The sequence below is a fragment of the Eumetopias jubatus genome, unplaced genomic scaffold, assembly GCF_037043125.1.
Source record: "Eumetopias jubatus isolate StellerSeaLion01/CBP00866 unplaced genomic scaffold, mEumJub1_p1.0 scaffold_13, whole genome shotgun sequence".
Classification (NCBI taxonomy): domain Eukaryota; kingdom Metazoa; phylum Chordata; class Mammalia; order Carnivora; family Otariidae; genus Eumetopias; species Eumetopias jubatus.
This window is the reverse complement of record NW_028274819.1, coordinates 105,682,927-105,701,442: the sequence shown is the minus strand read 5'-3', so window position 1 is coordinate 105,701,442 and position 18,516 is coordinate 105,682,927. Positions and strand designations below refer to the sequence as shown.

The following is an 18,516-nucleotide window of genomic DNA, read 5'->3' as shown; positions in this document are numbered from 1 at the left end:
CGGAGGACTAGTTGGGCACAGTGACATTCTCTGTTCACGCCATCAGAGGAGGCCACGGGAAGCAGCCCCACCCCCTGGAGGCCGACCAGCACACAGTCTGCTGTGGTAGGTGCGCGGCCAATGCCGGACCCTCTGGAGGACCAACTGAAGCAGGGAGTCTGCGGCTCAAAGAGGCTTTCTGGCGAGCAGGAGGTATCCCAGCTAAAAACTTGAGTGAATATGACACAAGCGGCAGAATTGGTGCCTTCTGCAAGATTGAAATCATGGCAGGTCCAGAAACTGATGCTCAATTCCATTTCACTGGTATCAAAAAATATTTCAACTCTTATACTCTCACAGGTAGAAGGAATTGTGTACTGGCCACATATGGAGGCATTGCTTTGATGATCTTATGCTTCAAGTTAAGGTCTAAAAAAACACCAGCTGTGAAAGCAACATAAACGATTTTTAACCTGTACCTCATCTGTTAAATTCCCATGCCTGGAGAAGCTAATGTCAACTCATCATGTGATACTCAATTTGTACAATAAATTATGAACCTGGAAAAAAAAAAAAAAAACTTGAGTGAAAATGGTCGGTTTGAGGGAGCACCAAGTGTCATTTGCCTTACTTTGGAACCTTTATGAAGTCACTCAGTACTTAGCCACGAGAGCCAGCACGCCGTCCACCCTCACCCTCACGGACAGGGATGCAGACTGGTGAAGGCATGCTCGTGGGCTCTTGAATGATCTGATTTCCATCTTCTGCAAATGCCCTGTCTTAGTCCATGTCTGCTGCTACAATAAAATATTACAGACTGAGCTGCTTATAAACAACAGAAATTTATTTCTCACAGTTCTGGAGGCTGGGAAGTCCTGGAAAGGAACGTGGCCCCAGCAGATTTGCTGTTTGGTAAAGGGCCCACTTTCCGGCTCACAGACAGCCCCTTCTTGCTGTGTCCTCACATGGCGGGAGGCGAGCAAGGCTCTGTCTACTAGAGGCACAAACTCCATTCATGGTGCTCCAACCTGATGACCTAGCCACCTCCCCAGGGCCCCACCTCCTAATGCCCTCGCACTGCGTGTTAGGATTTCGACATAGGAATTTCTAAACATCAGAGATATTATATAGAAGACAACCATTTCTAAAATACTATGAAAATGTTACGGGGTGGGGTCATGAGAGGTCTTTTTTATTTAACTTTAAACAATATTAACTCTGTTGGAGAAGACAAGGAAATTACTGCGTCGCGCTTCCTCCCCTATTCCCGCCTCAGTTTTCTTCCGTTATGTAACAAATTACCCCAGACTTGGTGGTTTAAACAACAGAAATGTCTTCATTTACTGTTCTGGAAGCCAGAAGTCCAAAGTCAGTTTCAAAATCAAGTCCACCACCAAGGTGTCTGCAGGGCCACCCTCTCTGGAGGCTCTGGGAGGGGTTCCTTGCCTTGCTTCTCCCAGCTTCTGGAGGCTGCAGCATTCCTCGGGACATGGCCACGTCATTCCAATTTCTGCCTCTGTGGTCCCATGGCTTCTCCTCATCTGCCTTGTGTGCCACGTCTCTCTCTGTCCTATAAGAATATATGTGACTGAGCGCAGGCCCTACCCAGATAATGGACATGATCTCTCCACCCTAACAGCCTGCATGTAATCACATCTAAAAAGTCCTATTGGCCATTTAAGGCAGCAGTCCCGGGTTGCAGAATTAAGACATGACTAACCTTTCCGAGGCATGATTCAGCTTAACACCGTTCAATTATTCCTGTTCCAACAAGTGATGGTTTGTAATAGTTGCATTCTCTCTGTCTTTGCAATCCACACATTTGCTTAGTTCCGCATTTAAGTAGATCGGATGTCCACTGCCAGGCCTTTATCGTCACTTCTCCATTTCCGAATTCTGATTTTTGATTTGTCCCTTAGTCATTAGCTACTGTTATGCTCTGATTCATCGATTTCAGCCCTTAGACCCATCACCTCTTTCCCCTTTGGTTGTTTCAATTTACTCTGTTACTCTTTGTTCAAATTTCTGAAACTGTCGATCTTTAGCTTGTTTGTTTTCATCTGTGTTGTTTTCTCATAAATAATTTTTAGAGCTATAAATCTCACTCAGTACTGCTTTAGCTGGGCCCACACATTTCACATGTGTTTTCATTTGTGTGGTTTTAAGTACCTTGTGATTTTTCTTGTGGTTTTCCTCTTTCACCAGAGTTATTTTGTAATGCATTTACGTTTTGCTTAATTTAGCAGTTTCTGAAAGGGATATGTTTAAATGTGTTGATGTTAAGTATGGTTTTATTTTTTTTCCCCCACAGTTCTGTTTGTGGCTTTTACGTTAGCCTATATTGTAAGGTGCATATATGTTTCTAATTAGCTTCTTGATCTATTGTTCTTTTACGTTCCACTTTTACCCTTATAATATTTTCCCCTTGAATTCCACCTTTAATATCAAAATTGCTATCAGAACTTTGTCTTGTTTGTATTTCTCCATACATTTATTTTCAAGTTTTCTGTATCCTTCAGTTTTAAATGTGTTTCTTCTAAAAAGATATATTCATAGAACATCCTTTTTATTTTTTCTTTCTTTTTTTATTTTATTATGTTATATTAATCACCATACATTACACCATTAGTTTTTGATGTAGTGTTCCATGATTCATTGTTTGTGTATAACACCCAGTGCTCCATTCAGTACGTGCCCTCTTTAATACCCATCACCGGACTAACCCATCCCCCCACCCCCCTCCCCTCTAGAACCCTCAGTTTGTTTCTCAGATCCATAGTCTCTCATGGTTCATCTCCCCCTCCAATTTCCCCCCCTTCATTTTTCCCTTCCTTCTATCTTCTTATTTTTTTTTAAACATATAATGTATTATTTGTTTCAGAGGTACAGGTCTGTGATTCAACAGTCTTGCACAATTCACAGCGCTCACCATAGCACATACCCTCCCCAATGTCTATCACCCAGCCACCCCATCCCTCCCACCCCCCACCACTCCAGCAACCCTCAGTTTGTTTCCTGAGATTAAGAATTCCTCATATCAGTGAGATCATATGATACATGTCTTTCTCTGATTGACTTATTTCACTCAGCATAACACCCTCCAGTTCCATCCACGTCGTTGCAGATGGCAAGATCGCATTCCTTTTGATGGCTGCATAATATTCCACTGTGTGTGTGTGTGTGTGTGTGTGTGTGTGTGTGTGTGTGTGTGTGTGTGTGTGTATGCCACATCTTCTTTATCCATTCATCTGTCGATGGACATCTTGGCTCTTTCCATAGTTTGGCTATTGTGGACATTGCTGCTATAAACATCGGGGTGCATGTACCCCTTCAGATCACTACATTTGTATCTTGGGGGTAAATACCCAGTAGTGCAATTGCTGGGTCGTATGGTAGTTCTATTTTCAACTTTTTGAGGAACCTCCATACTTAGAACATGCTTTTTAAATGAACCATTTAAACTCTGTCTTTTGTTCAGTAAGTTAAACTCATTTGCATTTATTATTATTTGTATATTAGAATGTATTCCCCCCACACTTTTCATATTTTCTATTTACCATACTTTCTTTCTACTTCCCTTTTCTCTTTTCCTGCCCTTCAAAAAATAGATAGGGTTCTCTTCTCCTGATTTGAAAGTTGCACATTCTATTTTTATTATTTAATGGTTATGCCCAATTTAATGGTTATGCCCAATTTAAGATCGAAAGTTGTATTTACATTTATCTTTTGATTTCTTAAATTATTAGTGTCAACATCCACTACATAAATAAAACAAGTACTTTGAAGATATAAATTATTATGAAATGTTTGGCATGTTAGGACCATGAATCCCGTTGTGTGTGGTATAGTTTATTCATTTTGTAGTCTTTTTGTGGGGGGGTTAGTATATCCTATGAACTGTATTTCCCTGGTTAGTAATATGAAATGAGAGGAGGAGCCTAAACTCTCGTTCCTAGTTGGTGTGCCTCTCCTTGTGTGCTTGGAGAAGAAATGGGCATGCGGCCAATGTGGAAGACCCTGGTTCCACAACCTGACTCTCCCCATCATTTTCTGTACCGCTCCTCTCCCCTGCCCCCAATGAGAGGTTTTCTATCTTGACTTCCATTCCCTAGCCCTAAACAAACATGAAGGGGGTGGGTGAAGTGAACACCCAGCACCACCCACCGCCCTGCTGTCCGGCTGCCATGTTCTTCTCAGCACCGTGAGCACCCACGGTGGCCCCGGTGTTGCCTGTGGACCCAGGCAGCACTGGGCCGGCACCGAGGGGAATTTTTGTTTTTACGTTTGTTTTTGGCTTGGGCTTTGTTTTTTAATCCACCAGTGAAGACACAGACAAAGGTCCTCAGATGTCAGGTGGGAAGAGAAAGAGAACACCACTGGGAAGCTCCCCAACTCCACCCCCATTGCTGGCGCCTCCTCCAACTCACCTGCTGCCCGCTCTCCCCTGGGGAAGCAACCACTCCCTGTCTCCCTAGGGATGGCCCAGTGTTTAATGTTAAATTTTCAGATTCATATACTTCCTTGCTACTTCCTTGGCATCTCTAAGATTGAGTTCAGAGGAGGAACCAGAAGTAATCATTCTTACACCTTCTCCTTTTCATTGTGGGCGAGCTCCTCTAAAGTGTATACATGTTCCTTAATGTTGGACTTGGTTATGATTTTTCTGATAATTTTTATTGCATCTAATGTGACTTTTGTCTTTCAAAGTTTTCTCTTTTAATTTCCATTTCCTTCCTGATCTCTGATAAATTGGTATTTCACATTTTCTGCCATCTTATAATTTGTCAGGTTTCAAAAGACTGAAAGAGAAATCAAAAGCATAAATTGATGGACTTGGAAGAATATGTGATGAGTCGGGAAAAGCACTCCCATTCTGGGATCTCATTAAGATTTCCTGGGTTAGGTTAGGAAGAGAGAGTCTGAGAGGTAGCAAGATTTGTGTAGAACTTGTGGGTATCTGAAAAAAAGAAGCTTGACAAGCAAATGATAGCACCTCCAAACAGGATTCAGGAATCTAAGAGGGGAGCCCAGACCCTGGGAGACACAGATCCAGAGGAGAAAGTCTGGGTGCTGTGTCAGCGGAGCCTGGCCTGAGCTGCCTTACAGAATGTCCTTGTCCTAGTGAGGACTGAAAGCAGCTGGGAAATCCTGGACGGCCAAGAGCGGCAGAAGGTTGTCGGGGTCCCGGGCGGTCCAGGGGGTCTGGTGGCCCGGCATGGAACTAGAGTTTCAGATTAAATTCCTGGCATTTGAGAGGGAGCAAGGAGATTCTAGGAACCTAAATAGTCTTGCCGGTAGGAACATGCAACAGCTAGTCAGCAATCTACAGAGACCGATCACGGACAAACACAATACGAATAAGGACAAGGCACAGCATCATCCACCCCCAGCCCAGAACTCAGGCACAAGTCCAGGGCAAGGGACAGGGTCAGCTCAAATCAAATGAAACCAAGTACCACAGTCTCAGTGGCATGGAGGCTCGCCATAGAAATTTCTTTCTGTTCTACAAACTCAGATTTTTTTTCTGCCCCTTGATTGGTGCTCTGAGATTATCCTATGTGGCCTGGGTGATATGGTCTGCCACATATGGGAAGCCCTTCCTTATGCCTCAGCTAGCTTCCTCTAAGGAGAAGGCACCAATCCCTCCTTAGCTTGAATTCCAAAGCTGCAGGGATTAAATCCTGTTGGTCAAGGGAAGTCTGTGCTTCTTTCTATGTAACTATCAACGTAACTGTACTAGATCCTCTTTATTAGGCCAAAATAGGAAGAACGAGCCTTTTTAAAAAGTATAATTCAATGCAGAAGTTAAGACAACCCCTGAGTGATGCCTCTGAGTTCAATAGAGCCTTCAGACCCTTAGTAGGAGAGGAAGAGCTGTGAGGAGAAGGGCAAAGCCGTGAAAGCTTGCAGCGGTCAGTGACTTGGAGGGACACAAGGCTGCATGTGACGCTCATTTCGCTCATTTCATTGGACCTTAAGTATTGCAATAGGTAACATTTGGGGCACTTATGAAATGTGTGGCATTTTGCATACACTTTGCATACAGTTATTCATTTATTCCTTACACAAACTGTGAGCTAGTGACTATTAACCCCACCGATGGCTCAGGAATTCACTGGCAGAAACAAAGTGACCGATGCGGGTCCAGAGGGGTCGATGACCCACCCAGGTCTGCAGGCCTCCTAAGACTCTTTTCTTAACCATTCAGCTCGTCTGCCAGCCCAGTAGGGCTTCCCCCCCCGCCCCCGCACCCAGTTCAAATTATCCCAACAAATGCAATGTAAAAGAAAACTATCCGGTTACTCAGGGACACAATCCTTGAAAATGTATTTATAATTCAGGAAGAGGAGGCAGGGGAGGGCATTCTCTTCTAACCATGGTAAGCAATCTGTTCAGTTCCCAAAGCAAGAAGTTTGATTTTCTTTTTATCTGGTTTTTATGTCTGGGGGAACATAAATGTCAGGAATCAAGCATCCCCTCTGGATGATGGAGTAATAAATAACTTTCATACCATTTTGCACAGATGCTGTGACTAAATTAAGACCAGGAAAGATATAAACAACTACAGCAACAGACCGATGATGAATCTATTTTTAAGAGCAACTGTTAAATTAGAAAGACTGGTCAAATTAAAAAACTTAGAAGGAAATAATTTGGGCACCAATTCTAAGAAATTCAAAGGAGATCCAGAGCTTGAGTAAGTGAGCAATCCACTCGGCCCAGAAAGGGCTGAAATCATTTCCCCGTGTTTAGCAAAATACTGATTAGTTTTAAGGCATTAAGGAGACTTTATACCTTGGAAGACTTAAAATATTACTGGGAATAGAAGAAAATATTTCTGAAATAATAAAAAGTGTATACTCTAAAGAAAAAACAATATAAAGAATAATATCACTTATCTGTCCTTAAGGAAATTCATACTTAAAACTGAGATAAATATTTATCCTAAATGGATTCAATTTTATCAATTTAGCTAATATTTTGAACCATTCCAACACAGTGATACCACTCCCAGATATTTATCCTAAAGTAAATAAATACAAAAATATCAGTAACAACAGATGTTCAGTGAAGCATTATTTAGTAATAGCAATATACCAAAAATGGAATCAAAACAAAGGAAACTAATAATTTGCTCAGTAACCATTATTTGTCACACATTATCTGGGTACTTTACTTAGGTTATTATATTTAACATAATAATCTAAATTTGCTTTTCCTAACTAGGAAATTAGCTCAAAGAGGTTAAGTTATCTGTGAAAGAGTAGACACATGCAGAGGATTTAATATTTAGTTAAGATACACACATACATAATTGCCTCTATGGTATAATGAAGTACATAAAATTATATTTACAAATGGGCATTGAATAGAATATGCAGACTGCTGATATTTGGTAGAGTAGTGGCATCATGACTGCCTTTCCGTGGTTTTGAAATTTTCCCTATTCATTCATTTATTCAAGAATACTTACCGAATGCCTACATCAATGAGCAAAATAAAATTCCTGTCCTTGTGGAGATTACATTCTAGTAGGGGAGAGAAGTAATGGATAAATATACCCATAGTTACGTGAAATCAATTATTGATAACTAGTGTGAAGAAAATAAAGCAGGGTGTGAGGACTGCGAGCGCTAAGTTACTCTTTTTAGCAATAGTGGTCAAGGAAGTCCTCCTTGATGAGATGGCCTTTGCACAGTGAGTGCAAGGGAGTAAGCCACATGGAAATATGGAAGAGCATCATAGGCACGTACAAAGGCCCTGGGGCGAACTAGAATGCTATACAGACATTTATTTAAAAGATACAGGGCAAAGTTCAGGTAGTAATGTTAAGTAGAAATAGAATAAGTAAAAAGGCTACAAAATTATAACCACTACCTAACGATTATGTAAAAAAGCACACAAAAAAAGAAAGACATTAAAGTAGAAAGTGATGGGGAGTTATCTTGGTATGAATGTGGCTTTTGAGCTCTAGATCCAGACTGCCTGGGTTCAAATCTTAGCTTTGTGCTCTCAGGAAATTTACATAGCTTTTCCGTGCCTTATCTGTGAAAGTAGGGGTAATAATAATAATACCATTGCTTACAGGCACTTTAGTGTTGTTGAGAGGTGTAGTGGGCAGAGTAATATGCCTATAATGTGTCCACATTCTAATCCCTGGAAACCAAGTGTGTTACCTTATACAGCAGAGGGAAATTAAGTTGCAGATGGAATTAAGGTTGCTAATCAGCTGGCCTTCAAATAGGGAGGTTATGTGGGGTTATTGAGCTGGGCCCAGTACAGTCAAGAGGATCCTTAGAAGTGGAAGAGGGAGGTAGAAGGGAGTCAGGGGAAGAGATGTGACAACAGAAACAGTGTTAGAGAGATGCTGTGTGGCTGACTTTCGAGGAAGAGGCCATGGCCTAGGAACATGGACAGTTCCTGAAGGTGGAAAAGGAAAGGAAGCATTCTTTCCTAGAGCTTCTAGAAACAAAATTCAGCCCTACTGACACCTGAACTTTAGCCCAATGGGACCACGTGGAACTTTTAAACGACAGAACTGTAAGATAATAAATTTGTGTTGTTTTAATTCACTAAGCTTGTGATAATTTGTTACAGCAAGCATAGAAAACTAATACAAAAGGATTACGTGAGTTTCTATAAGTAAAATATTCAGAACAATATCTGGCACGTGGTGAGCATTCTAGAAGCTGGTATAATATTTTGGGTGTTATTTTCTCCTATACTTTTCCATAAATAATAAACATGTATTGGCTAAATATTATCTTAAAAATATGTGGGAAAACTACTTAAAAGGAGATATTATCAGCAGCATTAGTAATACATGGAAAGGAAATTTTTAATTGCAGAAGAACACAACTAATTCAAATATAAAATAGTACTAGGGGAACAGAAAAAAAAAAGCTTTCCTAAATTAAAAAGACTTTTTTATATGATATGTTCTTCTCTTCCTAACAAAATACTGACAAGCAGCTGGGGCTGGAGCAGATTAAAGAGGTTTCATTTTGGATGTGTGATTTATAGACTATGAGGAAAACCATGAATCCATCTAGAATCCAGATGTAGGTCAGTAATCTAAGGCATGGAGTCCAGTAAGTTCCTTTTACAGACAAGGATCATAAAAGCTTGGAATTTCACTCCTAGTAAAAGCCTCTAGGAATTTGTGAATTTCGTTTTCATTCCAACAGAAAAGTGAGAAATCAAATTGTAGCAAGTCAACAGAGAGCACCCCCTCCCTTAATTCTTGGCTCGATCAGGTCTCCAGGGCACTCAAAAATTTCAATTCCATCCAAACACTTAGCGAGCATCTCCCATATGTATGGCCAGACCCCGTGTTAAGTAGCATTGAACTTAAATACAGACAGCACATAATCCATAACTTTTATAGTTGAAAAAAATACAGGCTCATTGTTTTAAAAACTTGGAACATTTACTACTCATGCTCAACTTTTTATTCAAAAATATTTCTTGAATGCCCTTCTGAATATATTTAGGTATCATGGAATACTTTCAAATAGACTGCATGGTTTTTCAAATAATTTGTGAGAGAGGAACAGGAAACTTTGTAGCTTTTCTACTTTACTGCTTTGGAATTTCTTTTTCATATCATTTAGATGTTTGGCTAAAAAACTCAGAATATTTATAATTCGATAAGTATGATATAACGAGATGTTGGTCGAAATGTTAGATTTGAAGATACTACTTTTTAAAGTTTCATTTTATTCTTATTAATCAAAATAATGTACAAAAAAATCAGATACCCACCCCATCCGTCTTCTTTCCCAATTCCAATTGCCCAGAAACAAATGTTTCAATGTTTTTGGCTATTTATTCTGGTGTTTGCTTCCACATTTCTAAGTAGCTGGTATATATATTGTTCTTTTATGAATTTATATATTGCTTTTTATGAATTTCTACATGTGCACCCCACCGACTGGTTGCTACGTGATGAGGTGATGAGATTCCACCTCTCAGCCACCCCTCACCCTCTCACACACAAACACGTAAGTTCATCTTTTCCTGTTCTTCTGAAAGTTCAGTTGAGCCAATGTTTATTGTTTACATTTTATGACTATGTTAAAACAATGCAGAGTAGTTCCAGATACTGGACTATAGTTTCATTTCCTTTCCTCTGTGATACTTTGCTCCCTGGAATTAGCCATTTCCTCAATTTAGTCCAGTTGTTCAGTTCAGTGTGCAACTTCACAAATTCATTGCCCAACTCTGTGACAGAGCAGAATTCTGGCACAGCAGGGAGCTCATCAGCTGTGCAGTCTTTCCCTTGCAGACATCCCTGCTGGATGGAGCTCTCACCCCCACTGCTCTGAACTGGACCAGTTCCTCCAGAGGGCTGCCACTCATCACTTGTCCTGACTTTTGTCCTGGGTCACCCCTGGGAATGGCCTTCACCTCGTTCCTGTGTTTTCAACCCTGTTTCCAGGGCACCTGGCTACTCTCTTGGATGATGGCCAGTCCTTAGGGAAGCACATCCTTCAGGAGCTTCCCAAAAAAAGCATACTTGGGACAGTAACATGTTAAGAACTTGCAGGTCCCAAAATGTCTTTCTTCGACCTTTATGCTCGGTTATCAGTTCGACTGTATCTCAAGCTCTGTTTTGTAACTCAGTTGTCTCTAGCTTCCCATACTGTCTTCAGAAATCTGATCCTATTCTGATTCCCAACTATTTATATGTAACCTATCTCCCCCTTTGGAGGCTTTTACAATTTTCTCTATCACTAGCGTCCTAACACTTTTATGATAATCTGCCTTGTTTTGCTTTCTTTTTTTTTAAGATTTTATTTATTTATTTGACAGAGAGATAGAGAGCACAAGCAGGGAGAGCGGCCGGCAGAGGGAGAGGTAGAAGCAGACTCCCCGCCAAGGGGGCAGCCCGACGTGGGGCTCGATCCCAGGACCCTGGGATCATGACCTGAGCTGAAGGCAGACGCTTAACCGACTGAGCCACCCAGGAGCCCCTTTGTTTTGCTTTCTGTTTTTGTTTTTCATCACTCAGTTTGAAGCCAATCATGCTGCCTATTCTTTGAAACTTAATTTCTATGGTCTGGGCAATATTTTCAGAATAGGTCTTTTATAACTCTTTATTTCCCCGGTCTCTCTTTGTGAAACTTGTATCACTTCTATCTTTTGGAACTCCTCAACTGATTCTTTAATTTTCTTGCCTTTTCTCACTACTTTTAGGAGACCTATTTTGAAATAGTTTCTCAAGTTTGTTTTCCAAGTCTTCCACTGAATTTTTAATTTCTGCCATCACATTTTAATATCCAAGATCTTTGCTTTTTAAAGCAATCTATTATTTTTCATGGGCACATTTTCTTCTCTCATTTTTCTGAGAATATGAAAAAGGCTCAATCACTTTTTCTCCTCTGTTTGTACAGTTCATTGTTAAATCTTTCGTCAAATATTTGGGCTTTGCTGCAAGAGGGTCTAGGGACACAATTGCCTTTTTAAAGACTCACAAAAAGTAGTCTCTGTAGCACTTCACTCTTGGGCACATTATGTTTCCCAAATACAGATCTTCCAGTCTCATAGTTTAGGCTTAGGGAGATGGTTATAAGCTTTGTCCTTAGTACTCAGGAGGCCGAGTGGGGCTGGATGTGGGAGGTGTCGCTTCCAGGTGCAGATCTCCACCTAATATCCTCTGTTTTCAGTGAAGTGTCTCTCTCAACCTTCAGTTGTTCATAACTTCTCCAACTTGAGAACCTGTGTGATTCATCCTCTCTAGACAGTAAACCTCAGACCATTGGCCAAAGTCAGGGAGGGGCAGTTGCCCTGAGGAAGGGGGTGGGTCTAACTGCTAATATAAATAAGGATTTTTAGCAATCCACCTGTTTTTAGCCCCGCCCTGCACTTCCTACTTTTCCAAATACCTGCTGTCCCAAATCCACATGAGCCTCTATCAAATTCTGCAGGATGAGTCACTTGGCTTCTTACTGGCTTTCCACACCACAGGCTCATATTTCAGATTTTTCAAGTCAGTTAAATCAGTTATTTCGAGTTCCTCCAAATTCCTGCTTCCAAATTTTTTGCAATGAGTTGTCAGATATAAATGTATGCCTTTCGGGGCACCTGGGTGGCTCAGTCGTTAAATGTCTGCCTTCGGCTCAGGTCATGATCCCAGGGTCCTGGGATCGAGCCCCACATCAGGCTCCCCACTGGGCAGGGAGCCTCCTTCTCCGTCTCCCACTCCCCCTGCTTGTGTTCCCTCTCTTGCTGTGTCTCTCTCTGTCAAATAAATAAATAAAATCTTTAAAAAAAATGTGTGCCTTTCTGTCCTTGTAAATGTATGCCTTTTAGCCCAGAGTCCCTAGAGATACAAGTGGACGTCCACACCCTGTATGTTTTGCTTTCTGATTGCAAAGCCTGATCTATTGCACCCACTCCACCCTACCCCCATTCCCTAGGAAACTCCAGTCTTCACCTTGATGAAACCAAAATGTAAATGAATCCCTGTTATTTCCAAGTTGTGGGACTGTAAGTGACTTTTATAATCTCTCTCTCTTTCTTCATAATTTTTTTAGATTTCACATAAGGAACATGTGTTAGCTATTTAATCATAAAAAAAATCTCATATATTTTTAAAGATATGTTCTTATCAAGCATCGAATTTTTTGGCACTCTACTCAACAGTCTCTGAAAATTTAATTCAGTAATTATTTTTTTAATCTGGCTCCTCAAATTAACATTTAATTTACAAAAGATCCAAACTGAAAATAGGCCAGGCTATATATCTTATAAGTAATAAGTCAGTAAAATTGCAGAATATTAGAGCTGGAAAGATCCTCAGCATCTAGCTAGTCTGGTGATTTTTTCAAACTGTATCTCCATGAATCTTGGGGTTCTATAGATAAGTCTTGGGGCTACAGTAGAAGGCAAGGGGGAGACTAATTGGTAAGGATCCAGATCTTCCACTTTTTTTTTAAGGTTTTGTTTATTCATTTGAGAGAGAGAGAGAAAACAAGTGGGGGTGGGGCAGGCAGAGGGAGGAGGAGAAGTAGAATGCCCACTGAGCAGGGAGCCTGATGTGGGACTCGATCCCAGGACTCTGGGATAGTGACCTGAGCCAAAGGCAGACACTTAGCCAACTGAGCCACCCAGACAACCCTGGACTATTCAGTCACAAAACCTCAACCTAATTATAAGAAAGGCCAGGGGATGTAGTCTTCCAGAATGCCTTGGAAAGGGAAGATGACAAAGGAGTTGACGCACAGATGATGAATGCATTACTAGACTTCTACCATACCACCTCAGGGCATTTGCTGTTACCTTTTCATAAGATACTCTTTATGTAGTTTTTCACATAACTGAATCCTCCTCATCTTTCAAGTTTATGCTTAGTTTTAATCTCTGAGAAACTTTCTCCAGTAACTTTCACCAAAGTAGTCCACTCTGGCAGAGACTGCTGGTTACCTCTCATTCTCCTTTCTCCACTTCACCTTTGAGAGAACCCTTATGTTTAGGCGAGGCTGTTGTCACCAGGATAAAAAACTATATTTCCCACTATACTTTGCACCAGTCTGGTCATGTGACTAAGTTTGGGCCACTAAGACAAAGGAAGTGTTTTGTAAAACTTCTGGAGAATTTCCCTGAGGAAATGGGTGGGCCTTTCTTCGCCCCTTCCTCCCTTCTAATTCCTTTATGATGAAGCTTGGATAGATTCAGGCAACCATCTTGGACTATGAGGCAGCACTCTTAAGTGGATGGAGCATGAACCAGAATAAACCTATGTCCCTGGTAACTTTGTGGTGCCACCATAGTGGACTTGGGCTGCTTATCTCAGGGTTTCTTGCATGCGAGAGAAAAATGAACTTCTATCTTTTTTAAGGTACTGTAATTTTATAAATGGCAATTTAATACAACCACCTTATTATGCAGATAAGGAAACTAAGACATTATGAATATGTGACCGTAAATATGGAAGGCCAGATTAGAGTCAGTTCTCTGATCTCTGTCTAGTACTCATCACATCAACAGTCTTAATGTGAATATTTCAGGAAAAACAGAAACTAAACATACTGAGTCATTACTGTGTGTGAGGCACAGAAGTATGAAGCATGCATAGTCCTTGCCCTTGTCTGTATGACAAATGCATAATTAAATAATTATGATACAATGTGGTAAGTAGTATAATAATAGAGATGTGCATATGCAGAAAAATGAAGAAAGGGTGTGATTTAATTCTGCCTTACATTATCAGGAAGATAAGAAGTAACATAGCAGTTGTGCCTTGACGGATGAGTAGGAGTATTCCATGTATAAGAATAAGAGAGGAGTAAGAGAGGTATAGTAGGCAGATAAAAACTAGAGTATGGAAGCATGAAAGGACATGGTGTGAGCAACAAATAATCAGCAAAAGGCAAAAAAAGTGACAAATGAACCTAGAAATTTAGAAATTTAGGCTCAGAACAGACTCTAAAGGTCCTTGTATACAAACACTGGACTAGATCCATAGGCAGGGAAAGTTCATACTATGATAATTACTGCACTGGATTTTTGAAATTTATTTTCTCTTCCCAATAGAAGCCAGATTTCTTTTATTGGGATTGACTCTTTGACAATACCTATAGACTGATGGGACCCACCCAAAGTTCTACTCACCCTTGTCCATGCAGAGCCATGCAACCCAAGCTAAGCCACTTAGACACGCCTGCCTTGTACCCTGAATCTTAAGCAGCAAGAAAAGAGACCACACATGGTTGTCGCTTCAGTCATCAACAGGCTAGGATCTTCAGTATGTATAACATTCCTGCCATGAGACTGTCTTATGGCCTCTTTAACCCAATTTCAACCCGACCCAAGCCCCCAGGGTAGTTGGGCTCTTATCCTTCTTCCTGTCCATTCTGAGAGTCCTCATTATTCTCTGACATATTTATTTTGCTTAAGTTAAACAGGATGGTTTCTTAAACAGGATGCTTGAGACAAAGAAATCTAACACATAAAGTATCCTAATATGAATCACCAAGGTTAGAAGGAAATGTCTCTCCCCAGCTCCATATTGTTCCAGGGTTGAAACTGGGGTGTCAGAAGTTACACACTATTGTTGGCTCTTACACTAAGCTACATTTACCAACCTAGCTTTTTTCAGTAAAAGCTTACTGACTCTTTTTATGTTATTTCTCAATTGGTTCAGAGTTTAATCAGGGAAGATGGAGCTATTTATTAGGCTTTCTCAAAAACCCCAACCACCTATACTACCACAGTTAACTTATAGGACAACCTAGTGGGAGGGAGAATATTATCAATGTTCCTATAAACAGCAAGAAATAGAGCCCAAGTGACAGATCCAAGGCCAGAACTCTCATTTCCTAACTCAAGATCCCATGTTCTTTCCTAAAAGGGATTGTCCAGCTGGCTTTTGATCCTACTGTTGCTGTCCCAAAACTTTTTCTATTTTACAAATTCAGAGGAGTTGGTAATCACTTTATCTTTGTCAAGGCAGGAAATTCATGCTTCCCATGAGGAGTCTTAGACCTGACCCAGATAAAACTAAATGGTCTTTATCTGGATTCTTGCATTCCTCTGGATTCGTGGAGAAGGAGCAAATGCCGAGAAGGAAGTATGCTTAGCACAGCATACAATGGACTTCTGAATCTTCTGTAATTAAAAAGGGATTTCAAGAATTTATTTTTATCAAGATCCTCAGATGATTCAGGGAACACATTTTTTTGAGATAAATGATCATGTTACCAAGAGTAATAGGAGATATTATTGAGGGTTGCATAAATACTTGGAGAGTGACAAAGAATTTAAATGATGCAGGATAGAAAAATTTCCTTCTCCTAAAAAATGAAAGTTCAGATTAATGGAACAAAAGATATCTCAACTATTTCATCCCAGTGCTTCACAAAAATACACAGATGGGCCCTAAGATGGGGGTATGAAAAGGAAAACACATTATTGACCTCTTTTATATTCAATCCTGATTTTAATGTCAAGTGAAATATAAGTCAGGTGGAATGTGAAGCGCATTCCCAGAGTCACCTTTCTAGACTCACACATAAACTCCAAGAGGTGTCAGCAGCTCACATTCTCAGCCTTCATTCTATCTTTATCTGTAAGGTTTTGCTCTTGTTCAGAGATTATCTATAGGTTGCCATCTCTGTAAATCATCAAATCGTGCATTTCAACATAGATCATCTATTCCAACTACTGCACTTAATCAGCAAATAAACTTACACTTAGAATGATAAATCAGACACACCCAGGCCCAACCACTAGTGAGGGGCAAAGTCCAGACCCAGCTCCTACCTACACAGGACGTTGAAAGGAGAAATTAGAAGATTTTTTCTTTTTGACATTTGTATATTGGGAAAGAGATGGGTGAAAAAGATCAATTGCCTTCATAGTGATACCAAAATTACTTTTGGTGGCTGGTGGAAGAGAAACTGACTTTATTTGGGAAAATACCTGTGTTATCTCAGGCTGCCATAATAAAACACCATAGATTGGGTGGTTTAAATAACAGAAATGTATTGCCTCACTGTTCTGGAAGGTGGAATCTGAGATCAGGGTGCCAGCATGGTTGTGGAGGTGGTGATGTGGTGATGATGGTGATCATGAGGTAGTGGTGGTTGTGGAGGTGGTGATGTGGTGTTGGTGGTGGTGGTAGTGGTGGTGATGTGGTGAGGATGATGATGGTGGTGATGGTGATGATGGTGGTAGTTGTGATGATGATGGTGGTGATGGGGTGGTGGTGATGGTGATGGTGGTGGTTGTGATGATGGTGGTGGTGATGGTCATGTGGTGGTGATGGGGTGGTGGTGATGGTGGTGATGGTGGTGGTGGACGTGATGGTGATGGTAGTGGACGTGGTGGTATGTGTGAAGAGAGTAAGAAACAACAAGGAAGGCAAGAAAGGGGGGCCACCAAGCTGATTTGAGGCTGAAGCACCTTGTGGTATGAAATGATCAAGGAAAACCCCCAGGGTGAGGTGCCCAGAGGACTATCGGGTACAGTACACCTACCATTCAATTTTAAGTCTATTTACATTTGCTTTGGAAATAACTCCTCCTCTGATCCTCAACATCCCAGGTTGATTTGACTACACACACAATATGCCCTGTGAAGTGAGTCTTTTTGTGGAAATCAAGGAAGAGGCCTGGTTTTATATCTTAGCCTTCTGTAAACCAGAGATGGATATGATGAAATGATTGTAAACTGAAGAAGACCCAAAGATGACCAGGAAACTACTACCCCCTCATAGATCTACACAGAGTAAAACCAATTTTGTCTGGTTCTCAAGAAGCAGGGAGACCCCAGCTAACATGGGCTAAACAGGAAAAAAAATATATTGCAGGTATTTACTCAATGTGAAGTTTATTTAGAGATGATCAGAGCCCATCCTTAGAAGCTGTTATGTGGAGAAAGAAAAGCCCCTCACTGGATATATTAAGGTTATGTCAAGGCTCCCAGCTCCCTGCTGAGCACTCCCTAGTGAGGCAGCTGTCTGCTCCTTCTCTCTTAGTCAGCAAGAAAGGCTGAGGGATTTTTTTTCTTTTCTTTTTTTAAGGTTAACATACACATGGAGTGTTTTCTTTGTTTGAGGGTGGGGGGAAAGGGGAAAACCTTTAAGTACATCATCTTTTCTTTCCTGTAAGTGATCAAATAGTCTATTCAAGTATTTTCAAAGTGGCTACACTTCTGAGTCATGAGTCTTTCCCCCTCCCAACCCTGAGGAAAGATGATTCCAAATGCAATAAAATGGGCTCCAGAGACATCCGTTTATTTATTCCAAATATTTCAGCTAATGAGAAAGCAAATTTGAGCTCCCTGTCTTGGGGGGCTTTGCAGCCAAACTCTCTGGCAGTGCTCTTGGCATGGGCACCCCCGATCTCCTCCTTCTGCCTCCAAGGCCCCATGGGGCCCACTCTCTCTCCAAGTTTCTCATTAGTAGGAACCCATCACTCACGTGGGATGCAGAGGCCTCATCCCTGCTGACACTTTTATCGTGCTCGCCTTGCCAGCCTCTCGTTCCCCCTCGCACCCCAGCCAGGACTTCCTCTCTGCAGGACTCCCGCCCACTCTGTCATCCTTCTGTGGGGCTCCTGGCAAGAAGCTTCCTTTGATGGATCCCACAGACCCCTGACCTCACTTTGAAGTCTCCACAGCTTAATCAAACACACCCACCTCAAGACTCAGCATTGCCCATTTAACTGGCTTGCCAAACTCATTAGGCACCCTGGGGGACCCCGCTTGTCTCCTGTATGACAGAATAAGTAGGTTTGGGGGGAAAGAAGGAAAGTGAGTGTTGTATTGTTGGACATGCACCACTAAGAAAGCAGAGCTTCCCCTTGGAAGGAAGTGGGGACAGCTGCTGCTGATGGCCATCCCTCCTCCAGCTCCCACAGGGACCACAGAGCCAGGCTTTGGGGACAGAGAGATGTGAGTTCAGCATGAGTTCGATCTCAGCTTCACTGGCTGTGGGTGACCTTGGACAGTAACCACCCCTTAAGGTCACTGTCAGAATTAACTAAAGTACGTAGCACAGTATGTGGTAAATAAAAAAATGTGATCTCAAAA

General features: G+C 41.3%; 1 pseudogene; it reads left to right on the top strand.

Moving 5' to 3' along the window:
• The first annotated feature begins 227 nt into the window (after positions 1-227).
• On the top strand, positions 228-559 carry LOC114211424 (ATP synthase F(0) complex subunit k, mitochondrial pseudogene; annotated as a pseudogene).
• Positions 560-18,516: the final 17,957 nt, after the last annotated feature.